Consider the following 18,265-nt stretch of genomic DNA (forward strand, 5'->3'; position numbering starts at 1 on the left):
CCTTAGCAGCCAGGCCTGATTTGGGGTGAGTTCCTCCTCCCCCAGTGGCTCTTTGCACTTCATCCCGTATTATTCAGGAGAGTCTTCTGACTGTCCAGAGAGGCTTTTATTGGGGGAACAGTTAGCTGCAGGAGGAAAGAGAGGCTGAGAAACTTTCCTATACAGTATGAACTTTTCTTAAGCTAACTTATTTTAAGATTCAAACCTTTGCTCTTCATTGCTTGTGAATACTGACAGTATCTAGCATTTCTTTTCTTATATGTAAGTAGCTGTATTGCTTAGGAAAAAATGTTTCATTTTGCTTCTAGTATGAAGTTGTCTTCCTGTTGTTCATTGTATCTACTTACAATGGAGCATCTTCTGATTATTCTAAGAAGAGAGGTTTTGGACAGGCAGCTGCTGCTTCATTGCTTGTTTCTAACACTGTGGTCCTGTGCATGCCTTCTCAGAAGTAACTCCCACTGAGTTCAGTGGGATTTACCCACTGGTAGGGGTTTATAGGATGGGAGCCTGATACTCTGGACTGGTTCATTTTCCATTTTGAGCACTTGGTATTTTTATTTTTTAGAAGTATGGCTTTGTTGTAGTTATAAATTTGTCTCAAATGCAGTGAAACTACCTACCTACATACTGTTTGTTTGTTTGTTTGTTTGTTTACTCTCATTTGACAGAAATTATAAAAAAAGATGAGCTTGAAATGTTTAACCAAATTAAATGATATTGAATGTTATTTAGAAAATGTAAACGTGAAGCTACTACTTCCTTAACTTTTGCATCCCTTTGTAATGCGGTATAATTAATCTCGAGAGATTTTACATGACTCTTGTATAGTGAAGTATTTGTACAGTATGTGGTTTCCTTGTAAAGAAAATTACCACATCAGAAGATGACAAGCTTGATCTAGGTCTAAAAGACAGGATGTTGTACAAGTAAAGAATGCAGCTCTCTTCTGCATTCATGAAACATAAAGGTCATCCTTTCTCCAGTATAACAATATTTTCAATGATCTGTTTTTAAATCAAGTTGGGCACTGGATCCTTTCTGGAAGCATGCGAAGCTTGGAAATCAGGGTTGATCTTAGGGTTTTGTTTTTGGCGCTTTTGGCTTCCTTTGAAAAAGAGCAAAGGCACAAGATGTATCAAATACCTGGAAATGAAATTATTTATGATATGTTTACTTGGATGTATTCACATGAAATACATTTGTTAAGGATACAGATTATAGATGAAATCATGCTTGGGGGAAAAACAAGTCAGTGTTTTAGCTGCTGTTCTGTGATATTATGCATATTTGGGTATCATTGAGGCCATCTTCTCTTAGTTGCAACTCTGCACATTTTTACAGAACCAAAGTGGTTTACCTCTTATAGAACAAGTGATTTTTTAAAAGTTACATGGTTTTAAAAATGTTTGAATTTCTTGTCTTTCTTGAGCACCATGTGAGATGTTCAGTATTCAGGATCTAATAGCACAGGGTTGCAGTGGCAGAACTATTCTAATAGTGTGATGTTGAATTCCACCCATAGGGTAGTATTCAACTAAATTTTACTTTGAGGAGACATACTGAAATTAATGGGCCTAACTTAGTCACATTTAATGGGTCTGCTCAGAGTAAAACTTAGTTAAATACCACCTACACTCTTGTAAGTAGTTCCAAAATGGCACCGAAATGGCTTGAATTTTCTCAAACAAGAGTTCCCTCATGCTACATGGCAAAGAATTTCTGAAGAAACCAATGGCAAGACTGCTTTTCAAGGGGGAGGGGGGGAAGAATCCCAATGTGCACTTGCAAGCCACATGGTTCCCCTAAAGTAGGTTCTTGGCTACCAAACAACACATGGCACTTGATTTCTATGGAGGAACTCCAAAGTTGGATGAAAATTGTGGTTTTTGTGACACCAAATTGCTTTGTTTTAAAAATAAAATTAAAAATGCATAAAGTGAAATGTCAGGCATCTATCCTTTATTAAATTCCTATAATTTGTATTTAGTAATAGTTGGTAAATGGGATATGGCTGTCCAAAATGAGGAAATGCCTCAGCAAATAATTGCATTTGTTTACCAAAATTTCTTTCAACTGAAACTCTTGTGTGATCTTGACTTGAAGTGATTTAAGCTTGATAAAGTAATTTTTTTCTCTTTCTGAAAAAGAAAAATCATATTTAAGATTCTAGCTAGCCTACATTGTAACAGGCGGTGAAACTTTGCTCTGCTTTGATGCATATATTAGGCAGTATCCTGTCACACTGCAACAGATAAGTGGTTTCTCCCCCTCCTCCCATATGCATGAAGCAATTTTCAGTGCAGTTTACAAAATAAAAACATGAAACAGCAGAATGCTTATAACTGAAACAGCAGTAAATAATCCATATCAAAATAAAAATACAATTAACAGTGAAAACTATAACTATAAAATAGAAACTATAGAAAAGCAGATTGAAATGTCCAGGTCTTTAAGACCTGTTTTTAAAAATAGTCAGGGAGGGAGCAAAGCAGAGCTCCTATGAATGGGCATTCAGTGAGGAATTATTGTGCTGCCTGCCTGCTTGCCTGCCTACATATACTTGGGATGGGGGGAGGATCAAATCTGGGCACAAGTCCATCAGTAACCTCCATGCCCATACTGATGAATGATTAGTTCTCATTGAGTTTAGTGTGGCTTACTCTTTGGTAAGCATGCAGCACTGAAATGAGTGAGATTTAATTATAAGTAAATATGCTACAGATTCAGTTACACATAGGGATCAGAATTTAAAGCAGACATCCTGCAAAACTATGTTCAACATTTATTGCTGTTATGAAAACAATTATATTACAATATAATTGTTTTCATAACAATTACATTTCTGTTTTAAGCTAAACAAATTTAATTATAGTAGTTCTGGCTCTGTAACAGAGTTATATTTTTTGTTTCTGAACTTTTCTTAATGTATACCTAACAATTTATCTGATGTTTTTAGTTCTTTAAGATGTACCATACTTAGTTTGAGGTATGCATTTTCTAGGAGAGTGTTTCCTATTCTAGAGTTTCTTCTATTATTTTTTTATAAAGATGTGTGACGATATTAAAAGAAATAACAGGTTTATCAACCACATTTGAAAAATTGTAGTTATAGCATTTTATGTCATTGCTTGGGGATAGATTTTGCATAGATTTTGTAGTGTATTATGAACAAGTTAAGAAATAAATGTTAATTAGATTAGCACATTTAGGTACAGCAGGAAGGTTTAGAGTGGAAGAAGAAACTCTACTGTTTATATGGACCTTTGGGATAGAGTGGTGATTGACATTTTTTTAAGCTAACAGAAATTGACCCGTACCATTTTTAATTCTGTATTGATGGTTGTTTTGCCCTTTGTGTGGCAGAGTGAATATATTAAGGGCATATTATGCTACTAGCTGTGAACTAGTATTATGTCTGTTATGTAAGTTTCAACTTGTTAAAGACGATTACAGTATGCTTAAAATATTTTGACGCTGTTTGCAAACATAGTTGGTACAGAATTATCTTTAGATATTGAGGGTATGTGTTTAGAAGAAGAAAAACTATTCATTTGTGCATGCATAAAATAATTATTGGCAATCTGCAAGTACAGTACATGTACTTGGAAAGTTGAACCACATTTAAGAGATGATCTTGGTAACTTCATTACAATACTGTGTATGTTTACTTAAGTAGGTTCCACTGTGTTCAATGAGGTATACTCCCAGGTAACTGTATATAGAACTGTGGCCTGAATTCCTAATCTGCATTTAAAATATAAATGTTAATAGGTAAATTTTAGAACCAGTTAAACATTCTTAAAGTTCTGCTCAGAAATAAATAGTCTCAGGGGGGTGCAACTTCCTAGGATTGGTTTGTTAACATCTTTTTAACTTTATTTGGGACATAAAGAGTGATTTACTGCTTTTGTGAATTACCCTCCCTGTGATTTTTCAGAAAAGTTTAAAATTATGTCTCCACGTTGTCCCTTTTAATGCTAATGAGTAAACATAACATTCACTGTAAATATTACAGTATTTTACTTTTTCACTTTTTGTTTTAAAAAATCAGGCCCAGTGCCAACAGCCAGCCATTGCCCTTCATGCCAGGAGTGTCATTTATTTACATACATATTACATAATGCCTGGAAAGAGAAGTTGCTGAATTGCAACTTATTACCAAACTTAAAACCATGGAGAGACCTGGTCTGAATAGACACATTGGATTCTTATCTCATTATATATGATAAAGCTATTTTTAGCCTTCTCACCCCTTGCTTTTTCCTGTAAGACCAATTGCAGTCGTTTTCAGTCAACAGGTTTACCACATCTATCAGCCAATCACCCATTCCCTCCACGCTTCTGAGTAATACCCCTCCCCACCCTCTCACTATATACAGTATAAGGGTCTGGTGACATCTGTTTCAGTGTATCTGAAGAAGTGTGCATGCACATGAAAGCTCATACCAATGACAAACTTAGTTGGTCTCTAAGGTGCTACTGGAAGGAATTTTTTTTTTTTAATAATGCCTGAGTTTACAAAACTCATATTTATCAAAAATAGCAGTAGCAATTTTATCCCCTGTGCTTTTTAACATCCACATGAAAACGCTGATTAGGGCCATGTGTAGTTTATCTGTTGCTAGCAATATGCTGATGACACACAGTTCCTTTACATCTGCAGGTGTGGCAGTGGATGTGCTGGACCCTTGTCTTGCCTTAGTAATAGGCTAGATGAGAGCAACAAACTGAAGCACAATCCAGATGAGACTGAGGCCCTGTTAGTGGGTGGTTCCCTAGACCAGATGGATGGGAGGTTGCCTCTGAAGGAGTGGGTATGTAGCTTGGGGGTACTTCTGGATCCATTGTTATTGCTTGAGGCTCAAGTGGCGATGGTGCTGTGGTGTGCCTTCCACCAGCTCCAACTGGACAGAGATAATTCAGTCTATGATATGGCAATCTCTAGGTTAGATGACTGCACCACTACGTTGTTCGTAGGGCTGCCCCTGAAGATAGTTTGGAAATTTCAGCTGGTGCAGAATTCAGCATCCAGGTTGCTCACCGGGGCAATACAGTTTGAGCACATTACACCAATCCTTGCCCAGTTGCCAATTAGTTTCTGGGACCAATTTAAAGTACTGATTTTTACCTATAAAGCCTTAAATGGCCCAGGACCTCAAGAACCACATCTCCATGAGAACCGACCCAGACCTTTCGATCACCATCTGAGCCCTTCATTATGTGCTTCCTCCACGAGAGGTCTGGAGGCTGGCAACATGGAAACAGGCCTTTTATGCCATGGCTCCCCGCTTGTGGAATCCTCTCCCTTGGGAGACTCGCCTGTTGCCTCCATTACATATCTTTAGGTGCCAGGTGAAAACATTTCTTTTTAACCAGTCCTTTGGCTGATTAACATTCCGTGTCCTTTTGAATGTGTTTGTGGGAGGATGGGGTTATTGGTTTGTTCTTGTTCTTATTTTTATTAGGTATTTTGTGTTCTCATTTGTATTTTTATGTTGTGAACTGCCCTGTGATCTTCAGATGATATTCAGAGGTTTTACAAATTTAATCAATAATAATAATAATATAAATACAGTAGTAAAACCCAGACCCAGTTCAAGGCATCAGGAAGATGCTTAAATAAACAGGTTCATCATCAAGAGCCATCGAAATGCCAATACAGTTGAATTTCAACAGCTAGGGCATTCCATAGACCTGATACAATCAATGAAATAGCATGTTGTATGTGCTACTAACTGTATACCATATAGACAGACATTCAGTACATAGCTAGTGAGTAATTGCTGCCCCCAGTGCAGGGTTCAAAATTAGCAGGGCACCAGGCGCATTTCACGCCTAGAGATTCTCCATTTGCGAGTACCTCAAAAGGTCTGGGTGCCATTTTTTGCACCTGGCTGACACTCAAGGATTATTGTAATGTATGTACCTTGAAGCCTCAAAGTATATGTTAAGGATAGGCAGTATATTAAGGAGTTTAAAAATAGAGAGTAGAGTGTTTTGAAAACTAAAGTATGATACCAGTTACCAATATTTTTTATTGTAAACACCAAATTATTAACAATTTCTTAACAATTAACAAATGTTTTAACAATTTCTGTTTAAAATGTGATATTACCAATGTGTCACTTATGTGAATTGTGTATTAGTTCGTGCTTATCAAAATAATAAATAAAAAGCCAAGCAGAAGCAGCAGAAGCCCGGTTGGACGTTCGGGTTCCAAAAGAATGTTCACAAACCAGAACAATCACTTCCAGGTTTGCAGCATTCAGGAGCCAAAACGTCCAAGTTCCAAGGTGTTCAGGATCCAAGGTATGACTGTAATTAACACCATTTATATATTTTTGTACATATGATATATGTATATTGGGGAGGCAAAAGTTGTTAAATTTTAAATTAGAAATCTCAAATAATATTTGAAGAAAAACAATGAAGGTTGTACAGAGATAATTTTGGATTAATTTGATCTGGCATATTCTTAAACCATTATCCTTAACTGAGGATTCAAACTTAGTGATTAAACTCTTTGCTTGAAAAAATTACAAATGTTGCTGCATTAACAGATCTGACTCATAAAAATAGCTTTGAAGACTTAGGAAACTGCTTTTTAAAAAAAGATAATAAAGCAAATTTGGTTTTCCTCCCTGGTCTTAAATGGACCATTAAGGATTGTTTTCCATGTTTTCTTTTCCTTATACGATTTCTTAACAGAGATAGAAGACATAGAACCATAGAATTACAGAGTTGGAAGGGACCATCAATGTCATCTAGTCCAACCCCCTTTTGAACCCACAACCATTAGATTAAGAGTCTCATGCTCTACTGACTGAGCTATCTTTCAGCATATAATAATATTTGTTTTGTGAAATGTGCTAGACTCAAAACTGAGACATGTGAATGGTGGTGGTGTTGAATTTGTGGAAATTTGTCAATTAATTAATAATTAATTAATATCCGATCAAGTGACAGATGTGCAGAACTGTGTTGATTTTTCCGTGCTATCCTACACATTTTCATAAGACTACTTAGAATGATAGCCTAAATTTCAGTCCTGTCCATACATGCCTGAGCCCACTGTTTTGTGAGACTGCTACTCTACATGCCTACTCAGGTGTAAGTCTCAATGGAGCTTTCGCCTAGTTAACTGTGTATAGAATTTCATTTTTTTAAAATAATTTTTATTTGTTTTTCAAATACAAAATCACAAAAAACCAAACAAAAACTCAGAACAAAATATAAAACAAGAGAAAAAAGGAAGAAAAAAACCCAACATGACAAAAAGAAAAACTTCTCAAATCTTATATTATTTACTTAAGATTGTTGACTTCCTCGATTCCCCCTCACTGGGTCCATTATATAATCCAATTAAGCAGTTTAACTGTATTTCCAAAAGCCTCAGAAATCAAGTTTTTGTCCAAAGTGGTTATATTTCTTGGTTTTAAATTCTTTTTTCATGTCTTAAAATTCTTATGTCCATTTATCTAAGGAGCAATGTCAAACTCTCTTCACAATTGACAGTTCTCAGTGTCAAAAGGGTAAACAAATTCCTTTCTATTGTGATGTCATAATGGCGGCTCGCTGCTTCCTCCCGGGACCCAACTTCAGTTTCCAGGGGGATTTTCCCCAGTCCAAATCAAGAATTTTTGCAGGGATTTCAATAAATTTAATCCTTCTCCCCTTTACCCTGCCTCTGGGGGAAGGAATTAAATCCAGTCCTTGATATTTAGAAGGTTCCTTTCACTTTTCCGGCTATAGGCAAATTAACTGCATTATGGTCCTCACAATGGGGGAGATCGACTTCCTGTTTTAATCTCCTCCCGTGGCCAATTCATTCCAATTATTAAAAAAATTTCTTACATTTCTCCTTTTACTCACGGTATCCAATGTCCTCAATTTTTTTCAATTTTTTGGAAGAACCGATCGCTGTTGCCTGACAGGATCGCAGCTTCGTGCCTCCGAGATAGCTATGCTCCAATGCGCCACGTTAGCTCAAAACCCCCTGCTCTCTCACCGCCCAGAATTAGGCTAGCCGAGGGAGGGGGGAGCTCGCTTCTGGCGTCTGCCAGATCTATGTCCCCAAAACGCTCAATTTGGGGTTTCTTCTGGGGGGCTGCTGCGCTGAAGCAGTCCCCCCTTGCCTTGAAGGCACACATTCCCCTATCAGCTGAGGACAACGGTGCCCGCCATTGCTGCGTGATCGGCCGGAAGTCCTGTGTATAGAATTTCAGCCTGTACAGAATGACTGTAAAAATATATATCGGTAACTCCCCCCCCCCTAATGATTATGGTTTTAAAGGAAAATCATCTCAGTATGAAATGTCAAAAGGTATAATTGAAGCAGATTATCAAAAAGAGCAGCCTAATGCAGAAAGCAGCATGTAGATTCAGATGTTGGCCAAATTTTGCCCGAAGATGAACCTTAGGAAAGCAAAGGTAGAAACTACAACAATAATCTAGTTGAGTTCACCTTAAATACTTCCACTGGTTGAATTCTATAACTTTACTGGGTGCATTTTAATGGAACAGCATAAATATCAAAGCCGGAGACTTAAGTTAGATTTCTGGGTGTCCTTTCCTGTTCTTTGTTCTCCAGAATAGTTGTACGGTATCTGCTGTCAAGTTATATTTGTTTGCTAAATCTAGAATCACTGGCAGAGGAAGAGGAGTGCAGGAGAGTGCAGCGCCCCCGGCAGCGCTATCCCGGTGGGGTGCCATTGTGACTGTCCCCCACCTGCGCTGGGCGCCACGCCCCCGCAGGCGGCGTGCCCCCAGAACACGTGGCGCGCCCCCGGAACACACGTCAGCTCCACCCCACCTGCTCTCCTCCCCCCCGGTGCTGGAGCATGAAGCTCCGCCACTGTCTAGGATACTGTAATTTGCTCCAGAAGGAGAAACCCAACAGAGTACTTTGTATGATCGTAACTTAATAAACCACACATACTGCCCTTTTGCGCCACCCTTCATACGAGATGGCAAGAAAACCAGGAAGGATTCCATTAACTGCTGTTTTCTGTTTTGAAAGTCAGGGTATTAAGCCATGCTCAAACTATATCCTGGCTTGTTCCAAAGCTATCAGCCATAGTTTTACTGTTTTGGACAAAACACAAAACAGTAGTTTGGTGGAAGACTTCCTGGTTTGTTTGCCAGCTCTCATGAAGCAAGAAGCAAAGGTGCTATGTACACTCCACAGACACTGGTTCTTATATTGGCTTATTTATTGTCTAATGTTTCAATTTGTATATTAAGGAGTTTCTATAGCTTTGTGCTGATTAGGTCATGTTTTGACAATGTAAATGTTTTAGGTTTTTGTCTCAAACTAGTATATATTTTATTGAATGATATTGTATACATTGAAGCAGCCTTTGGCTATAAGCAATAAACTTGACCGACCGATATTGGCTTATTAAGCTAAGATATGATCATCCAATCACAGTCAATATATATCGGCCAAAATAATCTAAGGTTTATTTTCTTTATTTTTAAAATATTTGTGGGTGAATCCAAACATACTCTATTTTCTTTAACATGAAACCATTATATTTTATGTATTTGCACAAAAAGTCTGTAAAAGAGCTTTGTAAAAAAGAAACATCTTGTATTAGTAGTAGTTCACATCACTAGGAGAGACATCAACGTTTTAAAAAAATCAACACCTCAACCCCCCCAGTATTATAAACATAAGTGTGCAGGGTTTCTTAGACATTTGGTTGTCTTGGTAAAATGTTAAACTGCTTGGATCTCTGAGGTACTAACCTGGCAGCCACATTTCATTCAACCTGCTAGATTCTGTGGTCTCTCAAGCTTTGATGTGGTTTCTCTTTCATGTAACCCTGGGGAAGGCCCACAGAGATAATGTGGCAGAGGGAAGTTTTAGGGCACCCAAGAGAGAACTAGGCAGTCCTACAGTGCAGTAAACCTGACCCACTTTTGGCTGAAGCCTCACCTACCATTGACTGTTACCCCAGATAGATAGATAGATAGATAGATAGATAGATAGATAGATAGATAGATAGATAAGATAGACAAGATAGACAAGATTGACAGATGGATGGATGGATGGATAGATAGATAGATAGATAGATAGATATCTCTGTGTGTTTTCAATTTAATTGTTCCAATTTTGCTCACTTTCACCCAGTTTTTTGTAGCTGTACTGTTATATATATAAAGTTATATATTTTGGACTTTGACTTCTAAGCAACTTTTTCCATGGGTGAGTGACGCAAAAAATGGCTAAAATCTTTCCCATCTGCAGTCCCCTGGTTCACAGTTAGGGTGTGTTCATAGTCCACCACACAGATTAATAATCTCATTCCATTGCATCTCCTTTTGGTCCACTAAAATCTATTTTGTTTAGGACCAGGTTTTTTATTCTATATCACTGAGCAGCTGAAGCACTTGTATAAAAACACTAAATGTGAAAGGAAAGGCCTTTCTGTCCGGTGTTATAGCAAAGATACAGTCTGCAGTTGCTGTCTAGGATGTGATCTAGCTGGCTTAGCTCCAAACACTAAAATCACATCATAATTACTTTTTAGTGTACAGAGTGCTTCATTTCCATTAATTCATTAATCTTTCCAACAAACCCAGAGAGGTTAGCAATATTTCCCCCAAACTTGTGGGGAAGGAGTCTGAGGATAACTTGACTCAAGTTAGGACAGGCATAGGCAAACTCGGCCCTCCAGATGTTTTGGGACTGCAACTCCCATCATACCTAGCTAACAGGACCAGTGGTCAGGAATGATGGGAATTGTTGTCTCAAAACATCTGGAGGGCCGAGTTTGCCTATGCCTGAGTTAGGATTACCTGCTGATATGAGTTCTTAATTTCCCAGTTCCTGCTCTAAGTCTGTGCATTACACCATTTCTCAATATTATGTCCTTCACGGGAATTTATATATTTTGCTCCAATCCATGCTGGATTGAGGGGAGTAGGAAGAGAGATCTATAGCCTAAACTAGCAAGTTGGCACAAAATATAACTTAGCAAAATGATATTTTGTTTTGTTTTGTTTTTATTTAAATAGCATCCAGATTATCAAAGAAAAATAAATATGCAGGTTGACTTTTGGCTTTGTACTAACCTCCAGATACTACAATAGATCCTGTGCTTCAAGTACAGGCTTAATTAAGGTTCCACAGAGCCATAGTAGTAGCTGGACAGAAATGATTTATCAGTGCTGTTGACTCAAGAGGACAAGGTACTTTGCTAATACAAAACTGACTGCATGTAGACTGTAACTCAAAACTTGAACTTTGCCCTTCCTTCTCCTCCATGAAGAAGAGATTGAAAGTGTTCACTTCTATTTCCAATTAACCATAGTTATTTATTATATCTTAACTGAGAATTGTTTTTAGTGTTAACTGCGGTTTTTGTTGGGGGGCAGGAGAAGCTAGGACAATTACCCGTTTTAAAGTTGGTTTGTGTCACTAAACCATGACTGACAAAGCTCCAGTGTCAGTCCAGGTTCTGGCATGTGAGTAACTGTGTTTTGTTGAAAACAGAAGCAGAAGTTTCCAATCTCCTCCTTGCTGCCATGCACCACTCTTGATATCCTTTTGAGCAAATCCTATCTTGGTAATGTTGTAAAACGGTAAGTTGCATCACAGCTCCAAGAACGCCTTGACAATATTGAATTCCTGTGCCCACGGTTTTACAGATATGATTGGCAACTAGATTAAGCAACAAACAATTTTGTCAAGGCAACTGGGAAGACAGGTGATTCCCCCCACTCTTTCACATCCTCCTCTCCTCTTTCCTGCTTTCTAAAACCGTAACTTCCGGCAAGAGGTGGAGAAACGAAATGTGTGGAGGTTCTGCATATCCATAGCCTTTTGCTTCTGGATAGCCTAGAAGCAGTAAGAGTACATTGGTTGGTTGCCTAGCAGCAGCTATACACAGGTGTTTCAGGGAGTGGGAAGAGGATGAGAGAAGCAAGATTAGAAGGATCTTTATGTGTCTTCTATTACAGCTGCCACATGTCACTCACCCTTTCTCCCAGGCCTACTGCCTAAACTGTTTGCTTATGAAAATGAGCAAAAAGTACAGACCTGTGACGGTTACAAGCAGCAGCCTGGCATGTTCTCTTAGTTGTGTTTGCAGCCCAGCTTGCTCTCAAAAGAAGTCTTGTGGCTGTGCCTGCTCTGGGTCAAGTAAATATGAGAGCCACAAAAGTTGATTTCTTGGTAGCTGCTCTCTGTCTGTGGGACTCCATTCTTCCAGGAGTGCCCTAGCAACTATCTGTAGAAGGTGCCTTCTGTAGCTGGTGTAAAGGCTGGTTATCTTTCAAGAGGTGTTAATAAAAGTATACACCTGATTTCTGGTAAGAAATGCTTTGTGTACTGACCTGGTTCAACCATCACATACTGTGGTCTGTGTAAATGAGCAGCATACTAGTGCTGCTTAGGGCAAAACAGTTTTTGGGAAGGCAATTTGGAGCAGAGAAGCACTTGAGAGGGACAGTGAGTTCTTAGCTCTGTCCCTGTCTTTTTAATTTTCCACTGTATCTCTTCTTCTCAGTTGCATTCTCTCTACAGGGTTCCAGGTCCTTGTTTGTGAAGTAAAGACCCATTTGAAACCCTGATGTGGTGGAGGAGCACCAAGGAATGGTTTTGGTTTTTTTAAAACAGATTCTGCTGATCTTCTTCTTCAGCAATCCCTCGTAGCCGAGTAATGGTCTTCTGTGAACATGGTCTTAACAGTGAGTCCATAAGTGACTGTAGAGACCATTTCCGGATCAATGTGTCCTTTCCACAGTGGGGACATAGGTTTCCGAGCAGGAGTTGATCACAGTGAGGGTCTGCCTTCCTCTTAGCTCTTTTCTCCTTTTTGCCCTAAGTTCAAGCCAGTGCCACAAGACACTATGTATATCTGTAGATTTGGGAAACAGAGCAGTCTGTCTGTAGCTGCTCTGCATCTTTCCAGTTTAACTCATTATTCATGACTCGATTACATCTGCTAAAAATGAAGCTTCGACTCCACTTTAGTGGCTGTATAACTTTTATGTTTTAAGCAACTACAATACTGTAAAACAGTCATGTAGACTGTTGGGTTCCTCTGGGGCTACTCTGTGCATTCTCCTTTTCACAGGATATGAATTAGTGCCATTTTCTGCACTGTTAGCTGGCTGGTTTGCTAAAACAGGTAATTCCTCAGTTTCCAAGTAATGTGATGAGCTTAGGGTTCCCACAAATTTATGATGAGATTTAAGGGATTTGGCTATGATAAAATATAGCAAAATTGAGTACTGACTTTAGATGTAAGGTTAGGTGGATTTTTAGTAGTCTTGCATTATACATCATGAAAATTCTATTTCTTATTTGTTGTTCCATTATAGTTGTTGGAGCATTCAATATGAAGTTGGTTGATGAGAATCTGCTTGTTGAAGTATTAAGATGTCCAGATTACAGAAAAATTGGATGAAAATTAAAATTTGTGACTGGATAAGTGAAGTTCTATTAATTTTTTCTTCCGTACATTTAACATGTTCACTTGGGAGGTCAGAATTATTTCACAACCTCACGTTTTGAATGGTGTCTTTCATTAGCTTGTTTATGAACTTTAAAAATTGACATTTGGTTTTTTTGTGTGTTTGTTTCTTTGATAATACTTTACTTTTGAATGAAAAAATAAGTGACTATTGAAATATTAATCATAGAAATTTAACTAACAAGAAAGAAGACCAGCAAAAGAGAAAAGGAATGCAAGACACAAAAGCTAGCCCTCTGCTCCAAAAGTTATTTTCTTTCTTTCTGTGAGTTTTTGTGTTTTGGTAAGGGTATTTATTATTTTGCTTTGTATGTGTTTTGAAGAATTTCCAGGGAGGAAGTGAGGAGAATTTGGATCATGCTATCTTTCATGTGGTTGGCAGAGGCAGGTATGGCAGTGGAAGTAAAATAGGCAAGCATATCAAAAGGAAAATTAGACATGTTCCCCTTCCAGTTCTTCCAGCCAATATTTTTTCTTACTGTCTTGGGCAGTAGCCCTCCAGATCATAAAATTATACTGCTAAACAACAGGCAGGCACATTGTAAGATATCCAGGATTTATTTTGATCAGCATATTGATTTAGTTTATGTACAAGAGACCTATGTGGATGAAGAGGGTGACAATCTGCCCCATCTCTGTCTACTACGTACAGCATCTAGTGACTTCTGGCCGGTAGAGAGCAGAGTTGCAATGATTTGTTGTGATTCTATTCCTCTGACAGTCTCCAGATTTTGTGTGAGGCTGAGCCCTCATGGTAGGTGATTAAGGCAGGATTTGGATTCTTTTGATAAGCCATCTATCCCACTGGCCAACAATCTCTCTACCCTGACCAACAAAGGTGATCTTAAGGGGTAGTTTTGGCCTTCCTAATTGTTCATCTACAGCAGGCACGTCCAACAGGTAGATCAAGATCTACTGGTAGATCACTGGACGTCTGTGATAGATCACTGGTAGCTCAACAACTTTGACTCCCCTAAAAATAAGCTCATTTTTGCCCTGCACCCCAAAGAAACGGGGCTTTCCTTCTCCCTAAAAAAGCCCTACAACTTTGACCTGAACCCCTAAAAAATGGGCCTTTCTCCTTCCTATAAAAAGCTCAAGAATTTTGACCCAAACCCCAAAAAGGGGGTAGATCACCGCCAGTTTTTAACTCTGCGAGTAGATCACAGTCTCTTGGGAGTTGGCCACCCCTGATCTACAGCAGCTGAGGATGACTTCTGCCACTGGCCTGCAGTGCCTGTGGGCCTGTTTCAGATACTGTAATTTCTAGTTCTATCCATTCTACAGAGCACACTCTTGATTTGATATTGGCTGAGCAGAGTGGTGGTGATATATGGGTGGGAGAGTTTGAGATGACTTCCTAACAGGGTTGAAAAGCTGTTGTCTTTGTAGAACTCAACAGAGAGAAAGATGGTGCCAAAATTAGAATTAGTTGGCTCTGCCTATCTTTGGCTCTGGCTCCACCTCCTGTTGGCTCTACCTACCTACCCCGACTTCCTTCCTAACATTCTCGGTATCAGTCACCACTGAGCAGAACCTCTTTGCTCAACAGAAAGTTCACACCCATGAGCCGGAAACATAAGTGAATTTCTTTTAATGAGTGAAAGAGGAATGCTGTAGCTTTGATATAAAGAAATATTTTCCTAACAACTTCATGCATATAAATTCTTGTAATTCCATCTAATTCACAGCTTGGCTCAGAAAGGTATAACAAAGTTGGATTAGTTAAAGCTGTCTTTTAAAACTATCAGTCTGTAAAAGTCATGCAACTTTTATTAGATCATGATTCAGAAAAGTGCAACTATAAGTATCTTTCTCTTTTCAACTTTTATCTTTCTTTTTTTAAAATAGTTATTATGTGTTAATAGATGGGTACAATTAAAACTACATTTTGTCACATAATTAGTTACTATGTTAGACATGTACAACGTGCCAAAATTCTATTTCTCTAGAAAGTGTATTGGTATTTAGTTTCAGGAACTTTAAGACACTTCTCAATCCACTTCTCAATTTGGTAGAGGGGTTGTTGTTTTTTTAACTGGGGCACTTCCCCAATGTATCCAATTTTCATGTCCCCCCCCCCCCCGGGAATAACAAAGGATAGGGAATATGACTTCAATTTTCTTACACCAAAACAGAACTGCTTCTGAACCTATATTTCTGAAATTTGACAGTCTTCATTCCTTGGGAATGGGTGTCCATGCCTGCATTTTTCATCCAGGTTTTTCAGAAAATAGCAAATTAAGAGTTCCTCCCCACCCCCCTTGTTTTAAAGCTTCTCTGTACTAAAACCTTTTTATGTATCTGCCAGAAATTTGGCAGGCATATTTCACTCTGGAGATGCAACTTTATCTGAAAATAAAACTTGAAACAATATTTTGATTCCCGTTATAGTCAATGAGGGCACAGCAGAGCTTCAGATTTAACAGATCTGTTTTGGAGCAAAATAGCAAATTGAATAGGGATGAAACAGGTTGGGCTACCGTGTTTCTCCTTTTTTAAGACGTAGGCATAATATAAGACATAGCAGGATTTCTAAGCAATTGTGCGATATAAGCCATAACCCGAAAATAAGACATAGTGATAGACCCTTCCCCCCTCCCGCCAGCAAACTCCCCCCCCCTAAAAATCTCTCCCCATTTTGCTGTCGCTCCAAAGACACGTATTTCTTTTAAAAGCTTGTAAAAATGCACCGAAGAGCCATAGCTGCTGGTTGCTGCAGACTCGTGATTTCCCCTCCCGTTCGATTTTTTTTTTTTTAGCTAGGCTGTGTGAGTGAAGAGGAGAAAAGTGGCATTTGCGGTGGGGAGGAGATGAAACAGGAGGAAGAAAAGAGGGGCGATTGAAGACGCTGCCTTCCCCTTTAGGGAGAGACTCTGTGTGCGCGTCTCTCTCTCTCTCTCTCTCTCTCCCCTGCGTGTCTCTCTCTCTCTCTCTCTCTCTCACACACACACACACACACACACACACACACACACAGAGCCCACCTCTCGCTTCCCCCCACCTTCCCCCCTTTTAAAAACCTTTTAAAAAGTGAGGATTCTTTTTCTTTCTATTGCTTGTCTGTAGAGCTGCCCCTTTAAGGATTTTTACTGGTACCGGGATCGCTGCCGGTGGCTTCTCGCTGTTTAGGAGCTGCTAAAAGTTAACATTTTGTGGGTAAGAGAAGCAGTTAGGACCAGCAGATTATCTCACCCCGCTTTCCTGCTGGCTCAATTGCTACAATTGCTACCATTTACCATTTTAATTGCTGCTCAACTGCCTTGTTTTCTACAGTATCTCTTATCAGCCGGTAGCCTCTTTGCTATCAGTGCTACAAAGTGCTACATTGTTGGAACTTTCGCTCTTAAGTCTTGGGCTGGCTGGTAGAGATCCTTATTTGCTATACGTACTGCATCACACAGATAGATTCCATTATACTGTACTGGTTTAAATTTAAGAAGCTCCAGTGTAGCAGATTGCTATTAAGTGAGTCCCCACCTGGGAGGAGAGAGAGAGAGAGAGCAGCCCTTCGGAGGAGCTCCCTCCCTCCCTCCCTCACGAACATCCCAGGGCCGGGGAGAGAGGGCTGGGCCAGGGACGCACACACTTCCCTTCCCTCAGACTCCCTCTCACGGAGTTTGGTGGTGGCTGTTGCCCGTCCTTTTCTTTCAGTCAAGAATCCTGCCCCGCAGGGAGCCAGGGAGCAAGAGGGGCACTGCTCCTGACGTAATAAAAACAAGACATTCCCTGAAAATAAGCCACCCAGTGTTTTTTTGAGGGAAAAAAGTTATAAGACGGTGTCTTAAAATGTGAGAAACACGGTACTTCCAGAAGCTGTAGATGTCTTGCATTCAATGCTACTATATACAATGAACTTTAGCTTCTTTTACAGAAATGGCTGTTGCTCAGTGAGTTCTCACATTTTAGAATTTCTGTTTTGTTGGAAGCCGCCCAGAGTGGCTGGGGGAACCCGGCCAGATGGGCGGGGTATAAATAATATTATATTATTATTATTATTATTATTATTATTATTATTATTATTATTATTATTATACACAGTTCTAGAATGAAAGTATTATCAGAGCATAATTTGCTGATAGAAGCAACCCCATGGACTGGTGCATTTCTTCCTCTTTCTTCTCATAGTTTGCATGATTCAGATGTTACAGGAAACTATGGTATGATCAAACAAGGAAGTGAGAGACACAATTGGAATATGTGAGAGGTGGAAGGGAGAAAACAGGGGCATGAACAATCAGACTTATGTTTTGCTGTTGTGTGTGAACCAAGCCACTGTGTTCTGTCTGGAACTCATATGCCGGTTAGAGCCCTCACTGCTGATCAGCCATTAAAATTATAGAAAAATGAATAACCCAGAATGATATATGATACTAGCACATTCTTAGCATGGAACAGTGAATCCTTTTGTTTTTAACAACAACAACAACAACAACAACAACAACAACAACAACAACAACAACAACAAGATATTTATAAACAGTCACTTGGTGTTTGCAACCCAAATATAGCAGTATTGTGCTGATTCAAGAGTCACTGAATATGAACCTAACTACAGGTATAACTAAATAAACTGTATTTTTTGTAAACAGCAAGTATATATCAAAAGTATCAGTAATTGCATACATTGCTTTTAATACATTTTTCTTAAGATTGCAGGGCCATCCCTTTAAAGTAACTCAATATCAAAACATTAGCTTTTTGTTTGTGCTAACAGTGGCACAGTGGGGGAGGGGGGAATAACACTAATCATTATGCTAAGACCCTCTTAAAATGGC

The 18,265-nt window shown here is 39.0% G+C and overlaps 1 protein-coding gene across 4 annotated transcripts in view; it reads left to right on the top strand.

The window, feature by feature from the left end:
* Positions 1 to 18,265, top strand: part of GNAL (G protein subunit alpha L) — a 124,803-nt gene that overhangs the window by 45,342 nt on the left and 61,196 nt on the right. The window lies entirely within an intron of this gene.

This window comes from Zootoca vivipara, chromosome 8 (genome assembly GCF_963506605.1).
Source record: "Zootoca vivipara chromosome 8, rZooViv1.1, whole genome shotgun sequence".
Taxonomy (NCBI): domain Eukaryota; kingdom Metazoa; phylum Chordata; class Lepidosauria; order Squamata; family Lacertidae; genus Zootoca; species Zootoca vivipara.